The sequence below is a fragment of the Cyprinus carpio genome, unplaced genomic scaffold, assembly GCF_018340385.1.
Source record: "Cyprinus carpio isolate SPL01 unplaced genomic scaffold, ASM1834038v1 S000000729, whole genome shotgun sequence".
Lineage (NCBI taxonomy): Eukaryota > Metazoa > Chordata > Actinopteri > Cypriniformes > Cyprinidae > Cyprinus > Cyprinus carpio.
The window spans coordinates 1-6,606 of NW_024873460.1; the positions used below are offsets into that span (position 1 = coordinate 1).

At 48.0% G+C, this 6,606-nt stretch overlaps 1 non-coding gene and 1 pseudogene across 1 annotated transcript; both read left to right on the top strand.

Moving 5' to 3' along the window:
- The first annotated feature begins 2,477 nt into the window (after window positions 1-2,477).
- LOC122143063 lies at window positions 2,478-2,608 on the top strand (annotated as a pseudogene).
- A 3,835-nt stretch (window positions 2,609-6,443) lies between these two features.
- LOC122143062 lies at window positions 6,444-6,558 on the top strand. Its single transcript, XR_006158950.1, has one exon. It is a non-coding gene; the product is annotated as a U5 spliceosomal RNA (small nuclear RNA).
- Window positions 6,559-6,606: the final 48 nt, after the last annotated feature.

Genomic DNA, 6,606 nt, shown 5'->3' on the forward strand with positions numbered 1-6,606 from the left:
GGGGGGAGGACGTGCAATGGTTCATCTGTCTGGTTTGCAGCCTCTGTGTTTCGGCGTCACCACTTTGTATTTATTTAGCCAGTATGGAAAGACAAGCTTTTATCACGATGGCCAGGATGGAAACTCTGGACTGCTCTTTACTGGCGGGTCCAGACAAAATCTCGGTAAGCTCCTCTGGCTATCGAACGACTCATCGCGGCGAGCCTTCTTACTGACGGCACATGAGTTGGTGTCTTCTGCCTGGCGGGGCATAATTGGTGAGCATAATGTCTTTCGTGAGAGGGGCTTTGGGGTGACCTGTATTTCTGGCACCTTCTGCCTGCGTTGGTGGTATAGTGGTGAGCATAGCTGCCTTTCCAAAGAGTTGACCCCCGTTTCGATTCCCGGGCCCGAACGCATGTCGTTCCATTTCTGTGGCTTTTTGCGGGCTGACAATCGAATCGTACTTCTCCTCTCCTTCAAAACTCTCCTGTGAGCCTGTTGCGCAAAAAGAACTAGCTCCTCGAGCCTCTCACCCGTCGGGGAATCGAACCCTGTCTTCCCCGGTCTTTTTCCGCGTGACAGAGGCGGAGATAATGTCCACTGATACTAACGAGTGAACTGCGCATGCAGTAGTTTTTTCCCTCAGGCCAGTGCCACAGAATTTTCACTTGACTCACGAAACACAGCATGGCTTTTTTCTTATTCCGACACAGCCCTTACACCATAGCAAAATACCTCAGTTGGACTCCATTCCTAATCTGAAGTCAGCTTTTAACATTTGGAACACTACATGTTATAGGTGTCAGTATTTGGATTGGACTCTTTTATTTATTTTATTTTTTTCCTCCAACTTTTTCAGATGGAGTCATGAGAAAGGATTGCATTGCCTTGATTTTGCTTCTTCTGTCACGAAAAACAATTTCTGTATGTGTAAACATACCTGGCCAATAAGCCAATTCTGAGTCTGATTGATTTGGCTGTGGTCAGTAGTTTGACTGATGGTATTTTGTAGTGACTTTACTTACCCCGGGGCCACTTACGCCCCCACCTATAACTCCTAACCACCCCTCTTTACTTCCTCCCCTTTGGAGTGGAGGGGGGTGACGAAATGCATGTGGCATGGTCTTCACCATTGATGACCCTGGTGAAATAGTGGTTTTACCACTGGCAAAAAGAGCGCACAGGCCCAGGGGGTGGGGATCAGCTCGGAGTTTCCCTCTTCATTGTCGCTAATCTTTCCGCCTTTTAACTAAAGATTTCCATTGGAGGGCTTTTGCGCAGTGACCTGTATGATTTTGGGTACGGGGCTCTGCTCACAGCAGAAGCTACATACACCGAAATTCAATCAAGGCGGAACAAGTGGAAGTGGGTTGGCCCATCTCACCAAAACAACGGGTGCGGGAGGACGTGCAACTGGTCTGCATTCGGCTGTGTTTTGCTGGGAAGCCGGGGGACATGCCGGGGTCTGTGTTTTCCGTCCTCCGTTTCCTCCGGCCGGCGTCACCATTTGTATTTAATTACCATTCGTGAAGACCGCAGCGGCCGTGGGGGGTTTTTGTATACGTGACGGGATCCAAACTCTGAGACTTTTTTGTTGTTCATTGGAACTCTGGACTGTGCAGGCGCATTTAGCGAGGGCGCTGTACTGAACTGGCGCCAGTTCAAAGTGTCTCATCTAGCTCTTTATTAAGGTTACTCCTCTAGACTAATGCCCTATCATTGGACTCATGCGCTGCGAGCCTTCTTGGGCCTGTACAGCGCGCAATTGTGTCTTCTCTGTCTTGGTGGTATCTTCGTCTTTTGGGGTGTCTTCTGCCTGCCCCGTGAGGTATAGTGGGTGACATTCAGGGGGGGGGGGGGGCGTAGCTCTGGGTCTTTCTTTCCTGAAGGGGATCTTTTGTGTGAGTGATGACCCTTTTTTTTTTCCTGGTCAACAATCGAAACCAGGTCTTCGCTATGACGGCCTGCTATACACCGTCCACTAAAACCTGCTACGACTGCGTTGGTGGTATAGTTTGTGACATGAGTAGCTGCCTTCCAAGCAGTTGACCCGTGTTTCCCGTTCAGATTCCCGTTCCCTTTTCCTGTTTCTTCCCCTTCCCATGTTCCCCCCCCCCCTTCCCGGTTTTCCCCCTCCCTCCCTCCCTTTTCTTTTTTAAAATTTTTCCCCCGGCCGATTCTTCCCGTCCCGGTCCCTGAGCCAGGATTGCATTTCCTTGATTTGGCTTCTCGTCGGCTAAAACAAATTATCCGTATTGTAAGACATACCTGCAATAAGCTCCTTCTGTGAACCGATTGATTTGCTGCGGTCATTAGTTGACGGCCAAAAACTTTTTGTGGATTTTGGTACCCTTTGCCTCATTGGGTCGTCCCGCAAAGCCAGAAATGCAACTGGCAGGAAAACCTATAGCTTTGATGACCTCGGTGAGAATCATTGCTTACCAACGGGGCAGCGAACACAGGCCCAATAAAGGGGTGGTGAATAACAGCTCGAGTCTTTTTTCTCTTCATCCGCGTGGCATAAATCTTTCGCCTTTTACTAAAGATTTCCCGTGGCATGGGGAGCTTTTTGTGCTTTGCGAGTGACCTGTATTTTTTTTTGGGGGCTCTGCTCACGAGCAGAGCTACCACCGTAATGTCAAGAACAGAGTGAATTTTGGCCATCTGCCAACAGCGACGTTGGGGGAGGACGTGCAACTGGTCATGCGTCGTGTTGCAGCCTCTGTGTGTTCAGGCGTCACCACTTTGTATTTTAGTTTAGCCAGTATGGAAAGAACAGAGCAATCGCTTTTTTGTACTGCGGTATTCAAGACTCTGGTTTTGCTCTCTTTTACTGACGGTCCCAGGACAAAGATCTCATTACTCCTCCTCTAGCCCTAGCCCTATCTTTGACCTCATTCATATGCGCTTCGAAAGCCTTCTTACGGACAAGAGCGCAAGTTGGTGTCTTCTGCCTCTGCGCCGAGGGCTCGTGTTTGAGCATAGCTGTCTTTCCTTTTTTTCTGTCTTTCCGGGAAGGGGAGCTTTTGTGAGTGACACTGTATTCTGTCTTTAAGCTTGGCACCTTCTGCCTGCATTGTGAAGATTTGGTTAGCATAGTGAGCTCGGCCTCATTCCCAAGGATGACACCCGGTATATGATTATTAATAAGCCCGCATTTTCCTTTTGTGCTATCGGGCTGACATCGTTAACCCGGGACTCATGTCAAGCCACCGTACTACTTTCCTTCCTGTGAGCCGTTTATTGCGCCAAAAACTGTATGGATATATTTTCGTTGTCGTCCATTTATTAGCGAAAGAGCTAGCTCCTCTCCTCCCCGTCGGGGAATCGAACAAACGCCAACACACCCCGGTCTTTTCCTTTCGTTGGTCTAATTTATTTTTTTTCTTTTTTTTTCTTCTCTTTTTTGTTTTTTTTCCTGCGTGACAGAGCGAAAGATTACCTGTCCACTATACTAAAATTTGAGCCTGCGCATGCAGCATTTGTTGGCGGTGTCCCCAGCCATTGTCCACATAAGCACTGACACAACTAACAAAGCTTTTTTTTTTGGCTTTTTGTTTCTTAATTCGCTTCAAAACAGGTGAAACGCCCTTTACAAAACACCATAAAAGTACCCAGTTGGAGGATTGTGGTTGGACCTCTCATTAGCTGAGTCCGCTTAACATTTTGGGAGGCTAATGTAGTAGGGGGAGGGGTCAGTATTTGGACTCTTTTTTTATATTTATTTTTTTCCCTCCAAACGTTCAGAATGGCATGATACTTGATTTGCATTGGATGGCTTATTTGCTTTTCCTGTCACTCAAAACAAATTTTTTCTCCCGTATTGGTGGTAAACATACCTGCAATAAAGCTCATTCTGAGTTTCTGGTTGATATTTGGCTTGTGGGGGTTCATTAGGTGACTGAACGGGAATTTTTTGTGACCTTTAAAACCACCTTTGGAGTGACGGGGGTGACGAAATGCATGTGGCAGGTGTCTACCTTTCCTCCCTTACCACCTCCTCGCCCGTTGTAGTGAGGGGGTGAACCGAAATTCATGGGCCGGGTGTCTTCACCTTTTACTAAAGATTTCCGTGGAGGGGAGCTTTCTTTGCGTAGTGACCTGTATTTTGGGGGCTCTGCCTACAGCAGAGCTACACCCCCGGGATACCAGAGCAGAGTGAATTTGGCCATCTGCCACCACACGGTGGGAGGATCGCGGTAACTGGTCATCGTCTGTGGCTTGCAGCCTCTGTGTTTCCGGCGTAACACTGTGTATTTATTTAGCCAGTATGGAAAGACAGCGCTTTTTTTGTACGCGTGACGGGATCCAAACTCCTGACTGCTCTCTTTACTGACGGGTCCAAACAAAGATGTCATTAGCTCCCTCTTGCCCCATCATTCCCTCCGCGCGCCTGAAATCTTCTACTGACTTCGCAAGTTGGTGTCCTTCCTTCGCCATTTTACTAAAGATTTTCCGTGAGGGGAGCTTTTGGGAGTGACGTATTTCTGGCACTTCTGCCTGGGTGGTGGATAGGGTGAGCATAGCTGCTCCAAGCAGTTGACTGGGTTCGATTCCCGGCCAAACGCATTTCCTTTGGCTCGGGTCTGACTCGTAGCAGTAATACTGTGAGCCGTGGTTGCGCCCAAAAACTTTTGATTGGTCGCCAGCAAGCAGAAAAGACGCTAGCTCTCCCGCTCGGGGAATCGAACCCGGTCTTCGAGTGACAGGCGGAGATACTGTCCCCACTATCAACGAGGAGCTGCGCATGAAGCAGTTTTCCCCAGCCAGGCAACCAGCAACGTACATCACTAAACAAAGCGGCGTTTCTTATGCCGACACTAGCCCTTACCCATAAATACCAGTTGGACCCATCATAAGCTGAAGTCGCTTAACATTTGGAACACTATATGTTATAGGGGTCATTATTTGGACTCTTTTATTTATTTATTTTTTTCCTCCAACTTTTCAGATGGAGGCATGAGAAGGGATTGCATTGCCTTGATTTGCTTCTGTCACGAAAACAAATTTCTCGTATGTGTAAACATACCTGGCAATAAAGCTCATTCTGATTCATGATTGATGGCTTGTGGTCATTAGGTGATGACGGGAATTTTGTGCCCTTTACTCCTCCCTTTGGAGTGAGGGGGGACGAATGCATGTGGCAGGTGTCTTACAAAACCATTGCTGGAACCTAGGTGAGAATAGGGGATACAACTGGCAGCGCACAGGCCCAAGGGGGTGGGGATACAGATTGAGTTTTTATTGTTTGTAGTTTGTTTGTTTCGCCTTTTACTAAAAGATTTCCGTGGAGGGGAGCTTTTGCGAGTGACCTGTATTTTTGGGGGGCTCTGCTCACAGCAGAGCTACACCAGAATGTCAAGAGCAGAGTGAATTTGGCCATCTGCCAACAACGGTGGGAGGCACGTGCAACTGGTCTCATGTTTTCGGCGTCACCACTTTGTATTTATTTAGCCAGTATGGAAAGACAAGCGCTTTTTTTATGCGTGGCCAGGATCCAAACTCTGGACTACTCTCTTTGCTGGCCGGGTCCAAAACAAAAGATCTCGGTAAGCTCCTCTAGCCCTATCATTGGCTCATAAGCGAGGCACTGCTTACTGACAGCGCGGGTGATTCAATCTTCTGCCTGCGCCGGAGGTATTGTGGTGAGCAAGCTGGTCTTTCAGTGAAGGGGAGTTTTGTGAGTGACATGTATTTCTGGAACATTCTAGACCCCTGGCGGGTGGTGGTATAGTGGTGAGCATAGCGCTGCCTTCCAAGCAGTTGATGTGGGTTGATTCCGATGCGCGCATTTCTCCTTTGTTTTCAGACTGACATCGTAGCCGTACTCCTTCTGTGTGTGAGCCATGGTTTAAGCCAAAAACTTTGGATTGGTGGAGTCCAGCAAGCAGAAAGAGCTAGCTCTCCAAGTCGGGGAACGAAACCCGGTATTCGTCGTTGACAGGCGGGATACTGGTCACTATACTAAACCGAGGAGCGGCGCAGGCAGCAGGTTGTCCCCAGCCAGTGCCAACACGCACTGACATCACTAAACAAAGCATGGCTTTTCTTATCCGACCACAGCCCTTACACCATAAAATACCAGTTGACCATATAAGCTGAAGTCGCTTAACATTGGAACACTATAGTTATAGGGGTCATATTTGGGAGTCTTTGATTATGTATTTTTTTCATCAAAATTTTCAGATGGAAGGCATGAAGAAAGGGATGGCATTGCATGATTGGCTTTCTGTCACGAAAACAAATTTCTCGTATGTGTAACCATACTGGCAATACAGTCATCTGATTCTGATGATTGGCTTGTGGGCATTAGGTGGACTGACGTGAATTTTTGTGACTTTACTCATCCCATTTGGAGTGAGGGGGTGACGAATGAATGTGGGAAGTGTCTTCACCATTGAGACCCTAGTGAGATAGTGGCTTACCACTGGCAGCGCACAGGCCCAAGGGGGTGGGGATACAGCTCGAGTTTCTCTTCATTGTCGCATAAATCTTTCGCCTTTTACTAAAGATTTCCGTGGAGGGGAGCTTTTGCGAGTGATCTGTATTTTTGGGGGATCTGCTCACAGCAGAGCTACACAACAATGTCAAGAGCAGAATGAATTTGGCATCTGCAACACACGG